General features: G+C 41.2%; 1 protein-coding gene and 1 long non-coding RNA gene across 2 annotated transcripts in view; both read right to left on the reverse strand.

The window, feature by feature from the left end:
• SPPL3 (signal peptide peptidase like 3) overlaps positions 1–22,935 on the reverse strand; it is a 190,175-nt gene that overhangs the window by 132,279 nt on the left and 34,961 nt on the right. The gene's annotated exons all lie outside the window — the stretch shown is intronic.
• The window catches only part of LOC135228230 (uncharacterized), an 84,043-nt gene that overhangs the window by 26,369 nt on the left and 34,739 nt on the right, over positions 1–22,935 (reverse strand). Inside the window, exon 1 of the long non-coding RNA XR_010318589.1 lies at positions 1–22,935. This exon is cut by the window's left edge and continues 22,922 nt beyond it; it is cut by the window's right edge and continues 34,739 nt beyond it. This is a non-coding gene — a long non-coding RNA (uncharacterized LOC135228230).

Genomic DNA, 22,935 nt, shown 5'->3' on the forward strand with positions numbered 1-22,935 from the left:
ACAAGTCCAAATTCAGAGTGCCAGCTCCAGGAGAAGGCTTTCTCTCTGTTGGCTCTGGAGGAAGGTCCTCACCATCAGTCTTCCTTTGGTCTGGGAGCATCTCAGCGCAGGACCTTCAGGTCCAAAGGACGCGCTCTGCTCCCGGCAGTGCTTTCTTGGTGGTATGAGGTCCCCCCTCCCCCTGCTTGCTTCCCTTTCCTTTACTCTCTCGAGAGCTAAAAGGTGGTGCAGACCACACCCTAGGGAGACTTCCTTTACATTGGATCAGGGATGTAACCTGGTAAGGGTGTTACAATCCTACCCTAATCCTCTTTAATGCAAAATTACAATCACGAAATGGAGGACAACCACAGAATACTGGGAATCATGGCCTAACCAAGTCAATGCACACATTTTTAGGGGGACATAATTCAATGCATGACACCAATCTTGGCAAAGTGAGGGTCCGCGAAAAAGAGGAAGACCCTCAAGGAGATGGACTGACACAGTGGCTGCAACAATGCGTTCCAGATGGCCACAATTGTGAGGATGGCACAGAAGCGAGCAGTGTTTCGTTCTGTTGTACGCAGAGTCGCTATGAGTCAGAAGTGACTTGACGGTACCTAACAACAACGACAACATTAAGATTCACTGGCCTACTTGCACTTTGAATAGATCTTTAGTCATGCGTGTTTTTGTACCATTACGCATTGGTGATTTATCCGATATTGGTTTCCTTACTTAGGCAGCTCTTCCAAATGTTGATACATTTCATTATTCAATATAAAAAATTCACATTGGTTAGTATTACCACCAATCTCATAAGAGGAGTCTTGAAATGTTGGGAAGTTGTCAGGCTCAAATTTTATCACCGGCAACAAATACTGTTAGGTCTTCCATTTTTGACAAAATGTCTGCCATATATTCAAATATGAATAACCAGTCTGTCTGTCAGTCATTCTTTCAAAGAAAATGGTGTTTCATGAAAAAAGTGGCTAGTTGAGCATGCAACTCCATCCTGCAAGTGCTTTCCCTAAATAATCATGGTACTTCAGTATGCAGCAGAAATGCCTTATGCATACTTTCGTACTTTCCATTACATCATAAAATAGCAAAAAGATGTGTGCTCTAGGATAGAGATTTAAGAAAAGGAATACTTTCGATACTACATCAAGGACATTCTTAATTGAAACTGGCACTTTTCTGAAAACTGTGGAATGTGACGGTGAAGAATACAATGGCTACTTCCGGTGACACTGTCTTGAGTCACGCTTAGGTGCCAGGAGTTTAACCCACGGTCATGGACTAAACTGTGTTCCCCAAAAAGACGCATCAACTTGGTGAGGCCATGATTCCCAGTACTGTGTGGTTTTCCTCCATTTTGTGATCTAATTACCCTGTGTTGTAAATCCTAATCTCCGCCTGTGGTTAATGAGGCGAGATTAGGTTATACTAAAGAGGATTAGGGTGGGATTCAACACCCTAACTCAGGTTGCAGCCCTGATCCAATATCAGGGGAGCTTCCCTGGGGTGTGTGGCCTTTTATCTTACAGGAGATAAGAGAAAGATGTAAAAATAGAGAGAGGGACCTTCTACGACCAAGAAAGTAGAGCCAGGAGCAGAGTGTGTCCTTTGGACTCAGCGTCCCTGCAATGAGAAACTCCTAGACCCACGGGAGGACTGATGACAAGGACCTTCCCCCAAAACCAACAGAGAAAGTCTTCCCATGGAGCTGGTGCCTTGAATTTGGACTTCTAACCTCCTAAACTGTGAGAGAATAGATTTGTTTGTTAAAGCCATCCACTTGTGGTATTTCTGTTATAGCAGCACTAGATGACTAAGACATCCACCAATGCATTTGTACTAGCAGTGTATCAACACAGAGAAAAAGGCATAGCTTCTTAATACTGTTAGGAAAATAGGTTTGACCTCGAGGATCTCCTGAAATGGTCTTGAGGACTTCCAAGGGTACAGAGGCCCCATTTTGAGAACTGCTGATTTAGAGACGCATCAACTGATCACTCTGTGGTCCTTCAGGATTGCTTACTGTTTGAACAGAACTGTTTATTGTCCTGGCTTTACTTTTTCACACATTCATGAGGCATTATTCTATTAAGCATTCTATCTTTTTTGAAGCTATTTCATGTTTTACCATGTCTCTTCATACTCAAAGTAAATTGTACACTACTCTACAATGTACTGTGTAACTAGCTTAGCTCAGCATTTGACCTGTAATAGTCAGCATAATGTCGCTAAGAGCACAGGCTCTAAATTCAGTTTGCCTGGGTTCAAATCCTGGCTCCATCACTTACTAGCTGTAAGACCTTATACAATACATTGTTGTTGTTGTTGTTGTTGTCAGGTGCCATCGAGTAGGCCTCTGACTCATGGCAATCCCATATACAATGAAATGAAACATTTTCTGGTCCTGCATCATCCCCATGATTGGTTGTAGATCAGACCACTGCGATCCACAGGGTTTTTGATGCCTGAGTTTCGGAAGTAGAACACCAGGCCTTTTTTCCTAGCCCATCTTGGTCTGGAAGCTCCACTAACATCTGTTCAGCATCACAGCAACACGCTGACGGATGGTGGCTGTACGTGTGGTGCATCAGCTGGGAATCAAACTCAGGTCTCCGTCGTGGAAGGCGAGAATTCTATCACTGAACCACCAATCCCCCAGCAACACATTGGGGAATTCTTATCTTCTCACAAGGTTGGAAAACATAACTCTAGAATGAATACCATATTTATGGAATTTAGATCACGTCTAGAAGGAGTTCTGTTGGTGCAGTGGTTAAAGCACTTGGCTGCTAACTAAAAGGCTGTCAGCTCAAACCCACCAGCTGCTCTACAGGAGGAAGACGTGGCAGTCTGCTTCTGTAAAGATTACAGCCTTCAAAACCCTATGAGGCAGTTTTACTCTGTCCTATAGGGTTGTTATGAGTCGGAATCAACTCTGCAGCAAGGGGTTTAGATCATGTCTATCTATCATCACGCAATCAATGCATTTATTTTATTCCGTGAGTTGCGTGAAGTTCACTACAAGGGTAACTATTAAAAGGTTGACATGTACAGTCATTGTCTAAACACGATGAAATGGTAAGGAAAGGGTATAATCTGCCTTGAAAATGGCATGTTTCAAAAGAGGAGAGAATTTAAAAGGGAGAAAGAACTCATTTCTTTCATCTTAGGATGCCACCTATCGTAAAATAATAGCATACATTTCTCAAAACAATTATATACCACATTCCTCTTCAGAATGACAATCAAAGTTTGAATCAAAACTTTCTTCACATTCAGAGTCTAACGATTCTTCTGAACTTTGTACCATCCGCGGTTACGCATAATATCAGAGTAGCATGTCACTTCTTGAAACCCATAATATTGAGACTTTAACATCTTTGAGACTGACAGCATAATTCTGAGGCAAAGAGAAAACAACCTGAATTCTTCTGCATTTTGTATTTAGTTAAACTCAGTTTTGTTTTTCCTAAACTAGGTATCATCAGAAGCTATACAGGTCCTGTGATGGTTAATGTTACGTGTCCATTAGGCTAGGCTATGATTCTCAGTGGTTTGGCAGACACTGGACTGACTGCTCTCCCATAATACAATATAATGTAATCGCCTCATGATGAGATCTGATAAAATGTAATCACCTCCATGGTAAGATGTGCTATGAGCAGCCAATCAAGTGAAGGTGCAGTTTCCTTGGGAGAAACTGACTCCAGTGTATAAATGTATATTCCAGCAAGGCTTTCTCTCACTCTGGATCCCGCATCTGACTCATCATCATCTGACCTCCAGTTCTTGGGACATGAGTCAACAGCCTGCCACCAGCCCTCTGATTCTGCATTCATTAGCCCCTGCAACAAAACCTCCAGCCTGACACCTGAATCACGGATTTGGGGCCTGCCATCCTCCACAACTTCAAGAGTCATTTACTTGAATTAACTCTCTATACACATTTATGGAGCCCTGCTGGCACAGTGGTTAACAGCTTGGCTGCTAACCAAAAGGTTGGCAGTTTAAATCTACCAGCCCCTCCTCGTAAACCCTATTGAGCAATTCTATTCTGTTCAGTAGGGTCACTATGAGTCAGAATCAACTTGACAGCAATGGGTTTGCTTTGGTTTTTGGTATATATATTTATATGCATATGTTTCACTGGTTTTGCTCCTCTAGAGAGTCCAGCCTAAGGCAGTTCCTCTTAAAAACCAGAAGGAATTTTTTAAGTGTTAGTGTTTGAGTGATTCATGTCATGAATAAGTCACACCCAACTCCCTTATCTCTCAAAATCTATAATATCTTCTACAGATTTAGCAATTTCTCTTGCTTTTAATTGTATTATCTGTCTTGGTACATGCTATCTCCTAGATACACAATAATTTCTGCAGCATTCTCTTTTTGAAGAAATGTAAGACAAATTAACTACCTAAATTTAAGTTAAAATTCAGCCATGTGTGATGTCGTCAATTCAAGTAACTTTACTGAGGTGACACAAGTGAAAAGACGCTACTACATATGGCTAAGTTTATACATACGTAGGCAATGCCATCGGCAATACAAAGTAATCCCCCAGCACTTGAGGAATTTCTTGTAATCATGGATTGCAAAAGCACATCAAAAACACTTAAAAGTGCTGAAAAAAGTTCTTCCTAGATTTGAACAAGTATGGTTATTAGGTAATTCAAATAAAAATTATAGTAATAAAAACAAATGATCAGATTTCCTTATAAAATTGATTTCAGAATGAATTAAAACTCAAATTCAACAGCACACTGATTGTAAATGACAGGCTAAAAGTAAAGGCAGACTGAAACGGAACCAAAATAAAGAAGAGTGTTGGAGTAAAAATTATAATATCTGACAAAGTAAAGCACGGAGCAAAAACAGTAATGGAGAAAAACAAGGTCAATATATAAAAACAAGACAGGATTTACAGCAAAGTGTAGTCCAGGGACCACTGGTACTACCCAATCATCCACCAAGAGGCTGAAAGATAAATCGTGGTAATTTTCAAGAAAAACGGATAAGATAATATTTCTGTATACTTTGGAAATGTGAGATTAATGACGCTTCCCCACAGAAACACTGCAGTAACTGTGAAGGCTGTGCATGTGCCACAGGGACTGTGGGACTCAGTTCTCTCCGCTAGAATTCAACCAAGTCAGCGGCTCTCAAACCAAGTGGACCCAATACCTCCTATCTATAATAAATTCCTTTTGCAACAGTCCCTTTATTACCTTTGAAATTATATTAATTGATAATAATTTACCTAATTCACATAATTTCACAAAGAAGTCATCACAATGCCCTAACTACAGTATTAGGGATAAAAGGAAATTAATTTATTATAAAATACTGTTTAATATGAACGCTCAGGCACCAATATGTTAAAAGGTAACATGATATAGTGAAATGCCTGTACCAAGATGAAGAACCATCAGCATATGACAGCTATAAACACAGACTCAACCAGGTATATCAAATGGTGACTAAAATACCATGAGAGGTACTGCTGTAGATAATGCATTTTTTCCAAAATGGTAAACAGCTCTTGGTATAGTTCTAAATGAAAGGATATTAATCACCCCTTGATTTACAAAGCAGTTCCATTCATTAAACCATGAGAAAAATGCTTTGTGTTTATACGTAAAATATTTTAGACTCAGGTAATTACAAGAGCTTCAAACATCCTAGGAGACAGAAGTTATTCAGTGTACAGCACTGTCTGGCACGCCGTAAGAGATCTACCAAAGCTCGCCCCTGTCCACTAAACACCTGTAACACTCTCCAACTATGGTGACAACCAAAAATGCTCCCATGAATTTCTAAAATGACCTCCAGATGATGGTGCTGTCCTAGCTGAGAACTACTGAGCTAAGTGGATATACACGAATAGGTTAGGATATTTAAAATCGTTGTATACTACTATTTACTTTTTAAATTAGTATTTTGTTACTAGGCAGTACTGCTTTGTAACTGAAATTCACCATAACGGATCAATGTAAAAGCAGTTATGAAAAAAGAAACTAACAGTATATCTACGTACATCACAATATATGTACCTGAATGTGGTTCATGTACAAACCAGAATACGGATATATATATTCTGGAAAAAAATCATTTTTGAGTGCCATGATTTCAAATATGCAGCTGAAAATCCAAACATAGGAATATCTGAAAATTGGGTTATGCTGGCAGCAAACCACTCATCACCACAGCATGCTGTCCCAGGTGAAAATCTGTCAAATAGTGACAAAGTCACTGAAGCTTTCACACTGTTTTCAGAGAACTACAAGTAAAATTGTTTAACCAGTTTATTTGAATTCTTGAAGAATTCTTAAAAAAAAAAAAAAATGGCTATAGAATGGCAAATGTTCTAGCATTTCAAAAACTGTGCATATCAATTTTCAGGATGTAGTGTTATAAAAGAAATGTATCAGTTTAAATTATTATGCTGGCAGCAAAAAGAAATAGAATATATCTTAAGATTCAGAATAAAAACAATAAAGAAAAAGGCAAAAATAAAGGTGGAAATTTAAAAAGTAGAACTGACACAAAACCCACTGGCAAATCAAACTGATAAGATTGTTGAAAAGTCTCAACAAAATTTAAAGAGAAAGATTTCCACTTCTGAACATGAAGTTGTAACTGCTACAGGAATTGCCTACCTGCTGTAAACAACTAGAAAACCAGACAAAATACATGAAATAACAGTTTTCAGACACTGGACAAAAGGCAGCACAACTCCGTGATCCTTAAAGAAAGGAAATAAAGTTCTATGATTAAACAAACTTACTGCCTGCAAACAGTTTCCAGGCTTCACTGCAGGGAAGGACACTGAAACAGAACCCTGGGGTCTCACTGAGTTGAGGAGACAACAGAGTTGGAGGAAGCCCGGACAGCTAGAATTTGAAGGAGAGAGTAGTACAGAGGAAGGAGAATGCATAGACAGCATTAAACAGCTACAGAGGCATTCCCTTGAATCTTGGATTTGCAAGTGCACAAGAAGAAATAGCCTCCCCAAGGTCAGGGGATAAGCTACCAAAAAGCAGTAGGCCCAGCAATTCCCAGGGCTCCCAAAGGTCTGGGAATAGTTTTTGATTCCGCTGGTCAGACTCAGGCTTTGGGTACAGCGTCCAGAAAAATCACACCTTAGCTGTTGTTGTTAGGTGCCACCGAGTTGGTTCCAACTCATAGCGACCCTATAGGACAGAGCAGAGCTGCACCACAGGGTTTCCAAGGAGCAGCTGGTGGACTCAAATTGCCGGCTTTTGGGTTAGCAGCCAAGTCCTTAATCATCATACCACCAAGGTTCCACCTTAATAATCTGTTGCCGTTGAGTCGATTCTGACTTATAGTGGCCCTATAGGACAGAGTAGAACTGCCCCTTAGAGTTTCCAAGGAGCACCTGGTGTAGTGGGACTAAATTATCAAGGATAAAGACTGCTCTGAACCAATCTTAAAAACAAGCTTCACAATGATCAAACTGGGATCCAAAAGTAAGTTATTGTGTGACAGGATAAAATCTAACACTCTTTAAAGAAATACAGCAAAATCCAGTTCCTAGTAATGCGAAATTCGTAACGCTTGTCATCCAACACAGTCATCAGGCAAGGGAAGAAGCAGGCAAAGATGACCCATATTCAGAAGATAAAACTAATTAATCAAAACAAACCTGTAAATGATACAGATAATAATTAGAAGACAAGGACACTAAAATGGATTATCAATATGCTTCATATGAACATGACGCAGAAAGGAGAGGAATGGGAAGTTAAAAAAAGTAAAGATCCAAACAGAACTTACAGACATTAAGAGCATAATATCTTTTGAAATGAAAAATACACTGGATAAGAATAAGAGCAGATGAGATAATGCAGAAAAAAAGTCTGGTGAACTTTAAGACAGCAACAGAAACTGTTAAAAATGAGCAAAACTCAAACTGAAACATAAGGGTTATTTTGAGCAGTTATTTTATATGCTTATAGTGAGACCATTCTGTTTCTAAAAAAAATAAATGTCTTAAAGTAGGCTAGTTACAATGAGGCTTATAAAGAGGCGGGAGAAGAGTGTAAGATGGAACATTGGTTAATTTTAACATGATTGATTGAACCCTGCCCTTCCCCTTTTACTGAGATCAATTGGTATCAGATTACTAGGTGGTCTGTGCATCACTTAATATTAAACAACATAAGAAGCATCAAAAGAAGACGGAAGGAATACACAGAGTCACTATACCAAAAATAACTGGTGGATGTTCAACCACTTCAGGAGATAGCATATGATCAGGAACCAGTGGTACTAACGGAAGAAGTCCAAGCTGCACTGAAGGCACTGGAAAAAAACAAGGTTCTAGGGATCCACGGAATACCAACTGAGATGTTTCAACAAACAGATACAGCGCGTGAAGTGCTCATCTGTCTATGCCAAGAAATTTGGAAGACAGCTTACCTGGCCAACTGACTGGAAGAGATTCATATTTATGCCGATTCCCAAGAAAGATGATCCAACCCAATGCAGAAATTATCAAACAATATCACACACAAGTAAAATTTTGCTAAAGATCATTTAGAAGCAGCTGCAGCAGTATACTGACAGGGAACTGCCAGAAATTCAAGCCGGTTTCAGAAGAGGACGTGGAATGAAGGATATCACTGCTGATGTCAGATGGATCCTAGGTCAAAGCAGAGAATACCAGAAAGATGTTCACCCGTGTTTCACTGATTATACAAAGGCATTCGACTGTGTGGATCATCACAAATTACGGATAATATTGTGAAGAATGGGAATTCTAGAACATTTAATTACACTCATGAGGAACCTGCACACGGACCAAAAGGCAGTTGTTTGAACAGAACACAAGGATACTGCATGGTTTAGAAGTCAGGAAAGGTGTGAATCTGGGTTGTATCCTTTCACCATATTTATTCAATCTGTATGCTAAGCAAATAATCCAAGAAGCTGGATTACATGAAGAAGAACGGGGCATCAGGGCTGGAGGAAGACTCACTAACAACCTACAATATGCAGATGACACCACCTAGCTTGCTGAAAATGAAGACGACTTGAAGCATTTACTGATGAAGATAAAAGACCACGGCCCTCACTAAGGATTGCATCTCAACATAAAGAAAACAAAAAATCCTCACAACTGGACCAATATGCAACATCACAACAAACAGAGAAAAGAGTGAAAGTGTCAAGGATTTCATTTTACTTGGATCCACAATCAATATCCATGGAAGCAGCAATCAAGAAATCAAAAGATGCATTGCATTGGGCAAATGTGCTGCAAAGGACCTCTTTAAAGTGTAGGAAAAGCGAAGACGTCATCTTGAAGACTAAGGTGCGCCTGACCCAAGCCATGGTGTTTTCAATCGCCTCACACACATGTGAAAGTTGGACGACGAATAAGGAAGACTGAAGAATTGACGTCTTTGAATTGTGGTGCTGGCAGAGAATATTGAATATACCATGGACTGCCAAAGTAAGGAACAAATCTGTCTTGGAAGAAGTACAATCAGAATGCTCTTTAGAAGCAAGGATGGAGAGGCTACATCTCACCTACTTGGGACATGTTATCAGGAGGCATCAGTCCTTGGACTTTACCACTTTATCACACTTGGTAAAGTGGAGGGTCAGTGAAAAAGAAGACGACCCTCAACAAGATGGATTAACACAGTGGCTGCAACAACGCTCTCAAGCGTAACAACGATTATGTGAATGGCGCTGGACCAGGCAGTGTTTCGTTCTGTTGTACATGGGCTCGCTATGAGTCAGAACCGACTCGATGGCACCCAACAACAAGTCTTTTTTTTTATTAAATCATGAGATAATGGTTTTGCAACTGATGGCTCTTAGAACAGCAAAGAGCCCCAGTGATGCAGTGGTTAAGCACTCAGCTACTAACCCAAAGGTTGGCAGTTCAAATCCACCAGCCACTCTGAGGGACAAAGATGTGGCAGTCTGCTTCTGTAAAGATTTACAGCCCTGGACACCCTATATAGGGTCGCTATAAGTCAGAACCGACTGGATGGCAATGGGTGTGTTTTTGTTGTTGTTTGTTTTCCTGAACAGTAAAGAAAAGTTAATTAGCAACTTTGGGAGAAAAAAACAGACCAGGGAAGCCACAAACAGGATTAATTTGGGTCTGTAATTTTTAGGTTCAAGTTAGGAAAAGCCTATAGAAATAAAAGTATAATACCTATTTTTAATTTTAAAATTTATTCCACAAAATTATCAAAAGAAAGACTGAAAAAAAAAATTGAGCTTCAATAAGGGTAAAGGAAGAACAGGGGGGAAAAAACTGACAAAACAATTGTTGAAAATTTTACACATTTGATGAAAACTATAAACCCACAGATCCAAGAAATTCAACAGGTACCAAGCAGAAGAAACATAAAGAAAGCCAAACTCTGGGCTAAAGAATTTAACTTTCCCAAATTAATTTAGTCTTTGCCCTTGTTGCCTGAGAACTCTAAACCCTTGGAATTTCCTGAGTTAAATGAGGTGCTTCTGTTATCTAAAGCCTCCAGACCTCACCTGAGGGCTTGTGCTAATGAGTGGCAGCTAGCCTGCTATAAATGGAAAAGTTTCAAACTGGAGATACTTGTGTTAGACCTAAGAATGATGGGGCCAACATACACTCCCAGGACACAAAAGGTCAGGATGTAAACCATTTGAGATAGATGTGTCAAGATGTAAACAACTTGTTCCTCCCACAGGAAAAAAAAAAAAAAAGTTTTCGTGACTACAATCACATATAACTATAATCATGTATAACCAACTACAATTATGTATAAACAAACCAGATGGTGCCACTCACCTAGGTGTCAACTCACTCCTTCCCAGCCAAGTGGCTGATATTTACATTTTAAAGGATTTCAAGCTAAAGCTGATCTCATCTACAATCATTAACCCCCCTACTTTTCCTTTGTTCTCTCTGTATACAGACCTCTCTGCTTGAATGATTGAGGGTTTTGTGTTTTTACTTTTACCCAGCTCAAGCTGTATTGTCCCTCAATAGAGCTCCTTTTCTTTTACTCCTAACAGAGTATGAGATTTTCTCCTTTGACATTTCCGGCCTCAGAAATGGAATTTCCAAGGTGCATTATCTATCATGATCTCTGGGGAATCAGGACCCAGGCATGGTACCTGCTGAGCCGCTTTGGGCTATCTGCTTCCACAAATTCTTGGGAAGCATTTAAAGTTTAAAAAAAAAAAAAAAAACCTCCCAAATCTGAGCTCTGCTCCCTTGCATTGATAGCTCTTCCAGTTTTATTGTGGATTTTTGTTGTTGCTGTTGTTCTTACAAGAAAAAGTTTGTTTCACTCTAACTGTCATTATAAAAGGGGGAATGTTGTGTCTAAAGGAGATTTGGAGCCACCTTCTCGAACTCTGCTCACTACATGAACAAGCATTATGGTCCCCTATCATGCATGTTCTTTTCTACCTGGCAGAACCTCACTCAAGACAATTTGGAAAATCAGTGGCCGCTCTGGGGCTCTTTTGATCTAAGTTAACTTCTCTGAACAGTAAGTTAGAAAACCGACAGAGACTCCATTAGCCTGAGACCAGAAGAATGAGATGGTATTTGGCTACCACCAATGACTGCCCTGATAGAGAACCCAACAGAGAGTACACGATGAAGCATGAGAAAAGTGTGGAGAAGAACTCAAATTCACATAAAAAGACCAGGCTTAACGGTCTGACTGAGACTGGAGGAACCCTCAAAGCCACGGCCCCCGGACACTGTTAACCCAGAACTAAAACCATTCCCAAAGCCCACACTTCAGAAAAAGATTAAACTGGACTATAGAACATAAAATAATACTCGCAAAGAGTGTGCTTCTTAGTTGAAGCAGATACATGAGACTAAATGGGGGCTCCTGACTCGATGCACTGGGGTTTTTTTGGATCCGGAGGCAAGATGAGTAGGCAGAAAGAGACAGGAGCTGGTTGAATGGACGCGGGAAATCCAGGGTTGAAAGGAGGACTGCGCGGTCACATTATAGGGACAACAACTAGGGTCACAATGTATGTACAAATTTTTGCATGAGAAATTGAGCTGTAAACTTTCATCTAAAGCACAGTAAGAAATAAAATTGCAGTGATGCTGAGGATTCCATTTGTATCATGTTTGCCCCGTGGACATGCTCATAATTACAGAGCATCATGAAAGATTTTCCTCAACTCCATGAAGAGTCCTACAAATTTTATGAAGCATTTCAAATTCTTGTTGAAGCCTACCAGCCTGGGCTTCCCAGCTTATCAGCTTATTCACGTGATTACTGGCACAGAGGAAGCCCACTTATGGCTAGAAGAGGCCGGATGGAAAGACCCCAAGGGCTTTAGCCTTAAATACTGATAAAATGGCCAACACGCTGTTGGAGACTCTCAGTTCGTCAGTGAAAAACTGCTAGAGGCTATACCAAAGGCCTTTCCTCCACTAATGGACGGGACGAAAATTAACTCTTGCAAACAAAAATGAAAGTGTTTATGATTATTAGACTCGGCTGCTCCACAAGTTTTCCGAACACTCTGCACTTAACTTTCACCGCCACCTGGTGTTTCTGGAGCTTTCAACGCTGTTTTCATATCTGTTCTTACGCCTGCGATCCCAGCCTTAGTAAAGCAGCCATCGATTAGACTGAGAAACAGCTCCTATTGTCAAGCTAATCAACTTAGCTTACCAATTTTCCCAGACTCTTGAAGCTGAATGGGTTTCTGAGGCTAGTAAATTAATGGCCCTTCAGTTACAATTAATATCTCCCAGTCAAAAGAAAAATGCTAAACCTTTCAATGACACAAAGGCCAGTATTTGTCACCATACGGCCATTAGAAAAATGAATGCTGTATGTCAAAAAATTAAAAGATTGACACAGCCCCCCTTAAAAAAAAAAATCCCACAATCTGATTCAGAATGAAAGGGCTCTGGGGTCAAAATAGGGACTTTTCCTGTGGTGGCTCTTAATCTGCAAGGAGAAATTATCTGTTAATGGAGAACCTAGCGAATTTTTAATTGACGCTAGAGTAACCCTGTCTGCTATTAACTCCACCTGTTTACAAAAGCCCCTGCCCCGGAGCACTAAAACCTCAAAAGCAGTGGGAGTCATCAATCAGGAACAAACACTGATGCATTCCCAACCTGTTCAGATATCTTTGGTGCTACTGAAGATTTACACCTTTTTTTGCTCAGTTCTGACACCTTTGTCAATCTATTGAGAAGAGATTTTTTATCCAAATGGAATTACCTTTTACAACTTGATGAAAAGGGGGAAATATTACTGAGTCTGCCTGATATCCCTAAGTCAACAGAGACAGGCTCTGAGTTAGACAATACTCAGGACAAAGAAGCCATTTGCTATATGCAAGCACTCATCATGCCTCTCCAAAATTCAGCCCAGCCTAATCCTCTCCCTTCTGACATCTTTTCCCTAGTTCCTGAAACGTTATGGGCTACCGCATCCACAGATGTAGGCAAACTTTTGTCAGCTGAACTGATTAAAATTCAAATAGATTTATCTAAACCTCTGCCAAAAATTCCCCAGTATCCACTCAAACGAGAAGCAAAATGACTAGCTTCCATCATACAAGATTTCCTTTCTAAAGATTTAATTGTCCCTTGTACTAGCCCTCATAATACTTTTGTTCTTCCAGTTAAAAAAATCAAATAACAGGGGCTGGAAATTTGTTCAGGGTTTGCGTGCAATCAACCATATTGTTATTCCTAGATTCCCAGTAGCTCCTAATCCTCATTTATTACTTTCCAATGTCCCTTCAGAGACAACTCATTTTACAGCTGTGGATCTCTGCTGTGTCTTTTTCAGTATTCCCGTGCATTCTTAAAGTCAAGATCTGTTTGCTTTCACCTGAGAAAATCAACGATTTACCTGGACTGTAATTCCCAGAGGATTTACTGAACTTCCCACCTATCTTTCTCAGATTCTGCATGTGGCTCTGCAGCCTTTACAGTCTACAAATCTACGCTGCTGCAGTACACTGATGATTTGTTAGTTTGCTCAACCTCCCAGCAAGCCTGACTTGATGACAGTGTAGCTTTATTAAAACATCTGGCTGCTGCTGGACATAAGGTTTCCACAGAAAATTACAGTTGGCTCCATCTTCTGTTAAATATTTGGCCACCTAAGTTCTGCAGAAGGCATCTCTATTGATCCTAAATGGAAAGCAGCTATTCTTGTCCTTACTATACCAAAAACAAATAAACAGCTATGGGGGTTTCTAGGACTCTGCAGCTATTGCTGAACCTAGATTTCCCAATTTTTCTTTGTTGGTTCATCCTTTATACACATATTTATAAGTCCCCGAGCCAGATTCATTCCAAATTGCACTAGAAGATCGAGAAGCCGTAGTTCAACTGAAAGTGGCTTTAATGAACACTCCTGCTCTAGGTTTTCCTAACTACCATATAGATTTTTCCTTATTTGCACATGAAGTATCTGGAAACACACTCGGCATACTAACTCAAAAACATGGAGGACAACAAGCCTACAGCTTGACCAGGTAGCCAGAGGGTACCCTCCCTGCTTTGGGGCTGTGGCTACTACTGCCAAACTAATGGAAGCCATAGCAGATGTGCTGGGAAACATTTTAGATGTCTGTGTGCCCCAGGGAGCCCTGGTGGTGTAATGGTTAAGAGGTCAGCTGCTAATAAAAAGGTTGGCAGTACAAATCCACCAGGCGCTCCTTGAAAACCATATGGGGCAGTTCTACTCTATCCTGTAGGGTCACTATGAGTCAGAATTGACTTGATGGCAACAGGTTTGTGTTTTGGGTGTGTGCCCCATGCTGTGTTTACCTTACTTAATTCTGCCTTGAGACAACATCTTTCTCCTCGTAGGCTCTGCTCCTATGAAGTTCTCCTACTGGCTGCTTCTAACATTAGACTACACTCTATGGCCTGCTTAAATTCAGCTACTCTTTTCGCTGCAACCAGTGAGCCTACACGTGACTGTCTAAACTTGACTGAGCAACTTTTAACCCCTCAGAAAGACTTAAAGGAGATCCCTTTAACTAATTCTGATTTAGTTTTGTTTGTGGATGGTACCTATTTATACTAAGCCTACTAGTCCTCACTATCAAGCTGGATACACTGTACTGACTTCTACTGACGTCCTTGAAAGTGAAGCCCTCCCTGAAGTCACTTCAGTCCAACAAGCCAAATTAACTGACCTCACTAGAGCTTGTAGAATTGCTTCAGGAGAATGTTAACATTTTTATGGAAAATGGATATTGTTTTGGAATGATACACAATTTTGGCATATTATGGAAACAAAGAGGATTTAACCTCCTCCAGAAAGGCCATAAATAAATGGAGCTTTAGTAGCAGCCGTTCTAGACACTCTATTACTTCCTTCTAAAATTGCTTGATAAAAATACAAGTTTACCAATTAAAAAGAGCACCCAAAACTGAGGAAATAATCTTTCTGATATGGCGGCCAAACAAACTGCCTCTCAAGTCATTATTGCACTTACAATAGATAAAGAAAGGGACTCCCCAAATTTGTCTACTGATAACTCCAACCTTCGTGAAAAATTTTTAAAATAACAACTAGCCAAAAGAGATGAAATTAAGGCATAAAAAAAAGGCAGGCTACTACCAATATCTTGCCACTAAATTGTGGACTGGGTCTAATAAGAAAACTGTCTTACCCAATTTTCTGCATGTTCCTATGGTGCAAACCTCACACAAAAATTCCCACATGGGACAAGAGAAAATGACTGAGATCTTAAAAAAATATTATTGGGGAAAATTTTTTCAAGGCTGCCGAACATGCTGCCACCCATTGCCCTATTTGCCCTTGCTACGATCCTGGAAAACACCTTTAAGTCCTACCTGGACAATACCATTTACTTTCTGGGCCTATGCTTAAATGGTAGCTCTATTTTATTCAGCTTCCACACTCACTTATAAATATGTATTAGTAATGATTTGTAGATTTTCACATTGGGATAGAAGTATTCCCCTGCCATCATGCTACTGCAGCCTTTGTTGCAAAGAAACTTCTTGAAAATATCATACTCACCTGGGAAGCACCAAAACTTCTTTGTAGAGATCGGGGAACTCATTTCACTGGTCAAATCCTCCAAGAACCGTGTCAAGTTTTTCCCATTTATCAAAGACTATGCTGTCCCCAACATCCTCAGTCTCCCGGTCTAGTAGAAAGAACTAATGGAATAATAAAGACCCACAGAGCAAAGCTTTGTGAAACTTTAAGTTCATTCTGGACTAAGTTCCTTCCCTTAGTTTTTTTAAATCTGAGGTTCAGGCCATTTGGATCTCACAAACTTACCCCCTATGAAATAATTACTGGAGACTCACGGTCCTTCCTTTTTGCAGTGCAAAGAATTACTTAATATGGCCCTTCTAGCCATGGTCTTTGTGGCTCACACGTAACGACTGAGTGAGACTTGCAAATAAGGTATATGGAACCTGTGATGGTTGGGGTTATGTGTCAACTTGACTGGGCCATGACTCCCAGGACTGTGTGGCTGTCCTCCATTTTACGTGTTGTGGATCCTGGCCTCTGCATGCTGATGAGGCAGGATTGGTATAAGGTATGTCCTAGATTGCAGCCTTGCAGGACAGTGTGACTCAAGCCCCACTCTTACCAAAAAGTTACACCCTTCCCTGGGTTGTGGCCTGCATCTAAGATACATATGTGTCCTGGCAAGGCTCTCTCTCTCTGCATCTAAAGCCCGCCTCCAGTTTGTGATCAACTGACCTCCCCAGAGGCCTGCTGTCTGACCTGCCAATTCTGGGATTCGCTGGCCTCCACAGTCCCTTGGGCCAGTGGCCTATCATGTGACCTAATTTGCCAGCTTCTGCAGCCTTGCAGCCAGCAGCCTGTGGTGTGAACTGCTGGTTTGGGCCAGTTGGGTTCGTTGGCTCTTGAAGCCACATGGGTCAGGAGAAGCCTATGCCTGACTCATGAATTTGGGACTTGTCAGCCTCCACAATCGCATGAGCCATTTCGTTTAGACAATTCGTGAGTTCCATGAGATGTTGCAGTGAATTAGGGAACCCAAAGATGGGAGGGAGAGTGCTGAGGGGAGAGGAAATAGCTGATATTAGAGACGACGGAGTGGTACTGCGTTTGGAAAAGTTGGACTTTTGAGACATCTTTAACCTCCACCTCAGAGGAACCAGCTTTGTACAGATCCTTATAAAAGAAATTATTCATTTACTTATGTTGCCTGCACCAACCCTAACATTGTTCAACCTGAGTTACTGAAGTACTGCCAATCTTTAACCCAATATTCTAAAGAGTATCTTTCACAGGTTAGACAAGCCTCTGACAAACAGAAACTAGACTCCCAAAGTCCACCTAACATCACGCTAGGAGAATATGTATATTGGAAGAGACATCAAATAAAAGACTCGTCAGAACCTCGTTAGAAAGGACCATACTTAGTCCTCCTCACCAATCCATTTGCAGTCAAATTAGAGGGAATAAAAACTTGGATCCATCTGTCACAGTTAAAGGCAAAGACTCCTCTATAGACTAGCCAACACACTGGAGAATTGAAGGTTACATTTAAATGCTCCTGTGACTAGAAGCAGATATCTGAGGCAGATGGCTGACTCAAGACCAGGCCTGGAAAATGTACCCCTTTATCTTTTTACCTTTGCTGCAGTCATGCCTTGACTGATGTTTTCCTAGATATGGCACACACTTATGCTCACCATTTTAAAAGGTTTAACTGTTGAATATGTGGTGCCATCCCAGCCCCTGGTAAGTCTCTCCACTACAGGGATCTGACTGGGTTCCTCTTGATGCATGAATACAAGAGCAACACCGAAATAGTTCATTACTACAGGAAATCACTATTAACTGGATTTTCTATTGATAAATGGCCTCTTTTTGGTTGTGAACAAAAGCCAGGCCATAATTTAACTTTTAGCCCTAGCACAACTTGTACTTTACTAAATAAAATCACCCAAAAAGGGTTAGCGCAAGAATCTTCTGAACCCACAAACAGTACTTTTCATATTGTAGGCCCATTATCAACAAATGCAGGGCAGATTCATCTGGTTAACTCTCCAAACAGGGAGGTTAAGTCAAGTTGCTCCCCTTTGCTAAGAACAATCTAACCACACCTATATGAATAACCCAGCTGTTACCAGACCTATGGGATGGCTTCCAATGTCTGAATGTACATCAGCTATAACCCTACAAGCTAATAATTGATTTGCCACTGATTGCTTATGCCACTCAGGTATCTACTGGGTAGCCCCTAACAGCACATTATGGCTATTAGAACCAACCTTTGGCCTTGTCTCCCCCCAGACTGGGTTGGAGAATATACTCTGGGCCAGAGTTGGACCCAAAAGACATATTTTAAGTGAATTCCCTTTACCAACTAATGTACCCATATTAAGACCTCAACGGTCTCCATTAGTGTTTACTGGTTTGATCATTTAGCGACAGTATTCACACCTCAGGTAGGACTTGTAGATGTTATGGAACTTGTAGGGCTCTTAACCAAGTATGTACAAACTGCTCTACGTGACAGTGCCCGAGGACTTCAAGAGATCAATAATGAAACAGCAATGATGAGAAAAGCAGTACTCCAAAATAGAATGACCCTTGACATTCTCACTGCAGTCCAAAGAGGGGGTACTACAATCATGTATAACCGACTACCAAACCAGCAGGTACCACTCACCCAGGTGGTAACTCACTCCTTCCTAGCCAAGTAATGACCTTTGCATTTTAAAGGACTTCAAGCTGAAGCTGATCTTACCTACAATCAATCATTAACCTTTCCTTTTGTTCTCTATGTATACAGAACCCTCTCTCTGCTTGAACCATGGAGAGCTTTGTATTTTCACCTTAGCACTGCCCAGCTCGAGCTGTATTATTCCTCAATAAAACTCCCTTTCCTTTACTCCTAACAGAGTGGTAAGATTTTCTACTTTGATACTGGCCAGAAAGACCATCATGTGGCCTGGTATCAGCAGACTGGGGGTTAGGGGGGATATGACTCAATCAAGTGCTGTGCAATGAGAACGTAATAAAGGATCTGCACATGGAAGCTCCATGGGCTTCCTGGTTGGTGAAAGACATCAATGTACATGGGAGGATAGCATGTCCCTTTTTGAGACACAGAAGCTCTGCACTGGGAACCTTCCCAGACTTTGGCCTATGCATCTCTTTGTTTATATCTTTTTTTTTTTTTTCCCCATAATAAAGCTGTAATCGTAAGTACAGCACTTTTCATGAGTTCTAAGTCATTCCAGCGAATTATCAAACCTGAGGAAGTAGTGGGAGCCAGCAGGTCCAAAGAAAGTGAAGGGGGCCAGGACCCCTAAACTTATGGTTGATATCTTGTGGAGGTAGAGGGAACCCTCAAATCTGTAGCCAGGTCAGAAGTAAGGAAGACCAGGGGGGGACCCCCAAACTTGCAGCTGGTATCCTGAAGTAGTAGTGGGAAACCCCCGAATTTGTAACCAGCAGGTCAGAAGTAAGGGTGTTGTGTGGACTCCCAAACTTGTGGCCGGCATTTGGAGTCCTGGGCCTACTGAGCAGTCTGGAGGGCTGTGTCTCTTAATTTGTGAGCTCTGACCTAGCTCCAGGTGCTTAGGGACAGAGGAAGAAGTGCTGCATGAGCAACTGATGTCAGAACTGAACACAGAAGTGTAAAGTGGGGATTTGTTACACCCTCAAAGTTGGTGTCGGAAAAGGTGGAATTTGAGACTTATCAACTCACAACCAGGGCACATTAAAATCAAATGCTAAAAAAAAAACTGATAAAGATAAAAACTTCAAGCATCTAGAGGGGAAAAGTCAATTATGCACAGAGGAACAAACATAAAAACAAAAGCAGTCAGTCCTCCTATTAGGTATCATGCGGGACAGAAGAGAAAAACACCCTGAAGAAAAAAAAAAACCTGTCAACCTAGAATTCCATATCAAGTGAAAATAGTTTTCAAATGTGAAAACAAAATACTAGACCAATAAAGGAGCTGAGATAATTCATCATCAGCAGAATTCTACTACAAGAAATGCTTTTAAAGAAAGTTCTTCTGGCAGAAGAACATTGATACCAGGTGGAAATCTGGATATACACAAAGTAATTAAGAATGACAGGAATGGTAAATATGTGGATAAATATAAAAGGCATGTTTAAAGCAAAGTATTATAAGTATATAAGTATAATAAGGTGTTATAGTTTATAACACACAAAGAATTAAAACATCTGACAACATACCACAAAAACAGGAGAGAGTAGGTAGATTGTAGTTTTCAAAGATTGCCTCTCATCCCAACTCACATGCTCTGCTTCCAATGTGACACTGATATTCCTCCACCAAGATGCGGGGGTGGGGGGGGGCCTATGTTCCCTACTTGAACCTGGGAGCTCTTTCAACTGCCTCCACCAAGAGAATATGGCAGAAGTGACACTGCATGACTCTAGGTCAAGGCTAGGTCATAAAAGGCAATACAGCTTCTACTTGGCTCGCTTTCTGTCAGGATACTTTCCTTTAGAACCCAACCACCAAGTTGTAAGAAAAATTAGGCCACACAGAAATGCCATGTATATGGGTTCCAGCTCACAGACAAAGCTAAAGTCTCAGTTGAGAGCCAGTATCAACTACTTCACATGTGAGTGAGCAAACCTTCAGATAATTCCAGTCCCTAGTTTTGAGCTGACCCAGCAGAGGCTACAGACATCATGCGACAGAGACAGACAATCCCCAATGCGCCCTATTTGAATTACTGTCCCATAGAGTTGGTTTACAAATTAATAGTGTTGTTTTAAGGAACTCAGTTACCAGCAGCTTATGTTGTGAAAGTTAATGGAAGAGGGGAAATTAAAGCTCCTTAAGTTATAAAGAACTTAGGAAAACATTATTTTGACACAGATGGCGATAAATTAAAGATGTATACTACAAACTCTTTATATCAACCATTAAAAATGTAAAACAAAGATTTACAGTTAGTGAACCAAAAATGGAGTCTCTGGGTGGTACAAAAGGTTAACACACTTGCGGTACAGTGACTTGTATATTAAAATGTCTGATATTAAGAAGACTAACAATACCCAGATTTGGTGAGAATGGAGCAACCAGAAGTCTCACACACTGCTAGTGGGAATGCAAAATGCTACAGCCTTTGGAAAGCAATTTGATAGTTTCTTTAAAAGTGAGACATATACTTACAACATGACTCAGCGATCCCACTAAGTATTTATGCAAGAGAAATAAAAACATGCGGCCATGAAAAGACATACTCAAATGTTCACAGCCAGCTTATTCGTAACAGCCCTGCAGTGCAATGGATCGTTTTGAGTGGCTTTTCTAGCCATGGTCTTGTAACTCTCACCCAAGTCACTGGGTGGGACTGTGCAAATAAGGTAACTGTGGCCCATCATCCTGAGACCAGAAGAACTAGATGGTGCCTGGCCACAACCGATGACTGCCCTGACAGGGAGCACAACAGAGAACCCCTGAGGGAGCAGGAGAACAGTGGGATGCAGACCCAGAATTCTCATAAAAAGACCAGACTTCGTGGTCTGACTGAGACTAGAAGAATCCCGGCAGTCATGGTCCCCAACCTTCTGTTGGCCCACCCAGGACAGGAACCATTTCCAAAGACAACTCATCAGACATGGAAGGGGCTGGACAATGGGTTGGAGACAGATGCTGATGAAGAGTGAGCTACTTGTATCAGGTGGACACTTGACACTGTGTTGGCATCTCCTGTCTGGAGGGCAGATGGGAGGGTAGAGAGGGCAAAACGGTCACGAAAGGAGAGACTGGAAGGAGGGAGCGGGCTGACTCACTGGGGGAGAGTAAGTGGGAGTACGGTATAAGGTGTATATAAGCTTATATGTGACAGACTGACTTGATTTGTAAACTTTCACTTAAAGCACAATAAAAATTATTAAAAAAAAAAAAATTAACTGTGGCCCGGTAAGGGGATTGGTCGGTTTTGCCATCCTGCTAGATTTAAACGAGAACCAATTCCAAAGCAGAAAGAGGATCTCACTGCTACAAAGAAAGAAGAGCCAAGAGTGAAGCATGTCCTTTGGACCTGGGATCCCTGAGCTGAGATGCTCCAAGAGTATCGACAGAGAGAGAGAGAAAGCACTGTTAACACTGAAGATAGTGAGAAGCGTAGCAGAGAAACAGAAGCAGAACCAGGAGACAGTGCAATGGGCTTCCAAGCCCGAAGAGTGAGAAAGCTGATTGCCTTTGGGCAGTAGGCTTGCTAAAGGGGTAGGGTACCTCTGGAAACTTGGTGGAGCTAGGTTTGCTGACCCACAGAGGTAAAGCTGAGCACCTTCGGGCCAAGGCCTACTGGCGGAGTGAGGTGCCTTGGGGTACTTATTGGCAGTGCTAGAAGAGTTTTGTAACACTTGCCCGAGCATGGTATAAGCCCAGGGCCAGAAAGAGGCCTGCCTGTGGGCACAGCTGAGAAGAGGCTATCCTGATAGAAGAACTGTATTCTGAGTGTTCCTGAGCCTGAATTGTAACTGTTACTTCCCTAATAAACCCCGTAATTGTGAGTATTGTCTGTGAATTCTCTGTGGCCATCACAATGAATTCTTGAACCCAGCAGAGAGGTAGAGAGTGTTGGGGAAGGGACGGCTGGTGTCATAACTGGTAAAGATGGCAGAGAGAGGAGGCATGTCTGATCTCCGCCTCACAGGAATCCACCTTGGGCTGCTGATCTTGACTCGCCTTCCCCCTTGTGAAGTTAGAGGCGGTCAAACACTGCCTCCATGCCATTTTTACAAGGCTAAAATAAGAAACAGCCAAAATATGCATCAACTGGTGAATGGCCAACTGTGATACAGAGGACTATTATTCACCAATAAAAAGAACAAAATTCTGATATACACAACATAAAACCAAAAACCAAACCTGTTCCCATCGAGTTGATTCCAACTCATAGCAACCTTACAGGACAGAAG

The sequence above is a fragment of the Loxodonta africana genome, chromosome 19 (assembly GCF_030014295.1).
Source record: "Loxodonta africana isolate mLoxAfr1 chromosome 19, mLoxAfr1.hap2, whole genome shotgun sequence".
Taxonomy (NCBI): Eukaryota; Metazoa; Chordata; class Mammalia; order Proboscidea; family Elephantidae; genus Loxodonta; species Loxodonta africana.